The following is a 204-nucleotide window of genomic DNA, read 5'->3' on the forward strand; positions in this document are numbered from 1 at the left end:
TCAGAGCTGTTGCATTCTCAGCTACAGACATATGCTGTTTGGGGTAACTGTACTATCAGCTGACTCATTAAGATGTGACTAACATCAGCTGTTTGGTAAGCGGAGTGTGATTCACAAGGACGCAATAGAAGAGGAGTGAACAGACATGAAGGTTGGAGAAAACACCAGGGAAAAAACAGATAAAGAGCTGTTTTTCTTGGAACA

This window comes from Tiliqua scincoides, chromosome 7 (genome assembly GCF_035046505.1).
Source record: "Tiliqua scincoides isolate rTilSci1 chromosome 7, rTilSci1.hap2, whole genome shotgun sequence".
NCBI lineage: Eukaryota > Metazoa > Chordata > Lepidosauria > Squamata > Scincidae > Tiliqua > Tiliqua scincoides.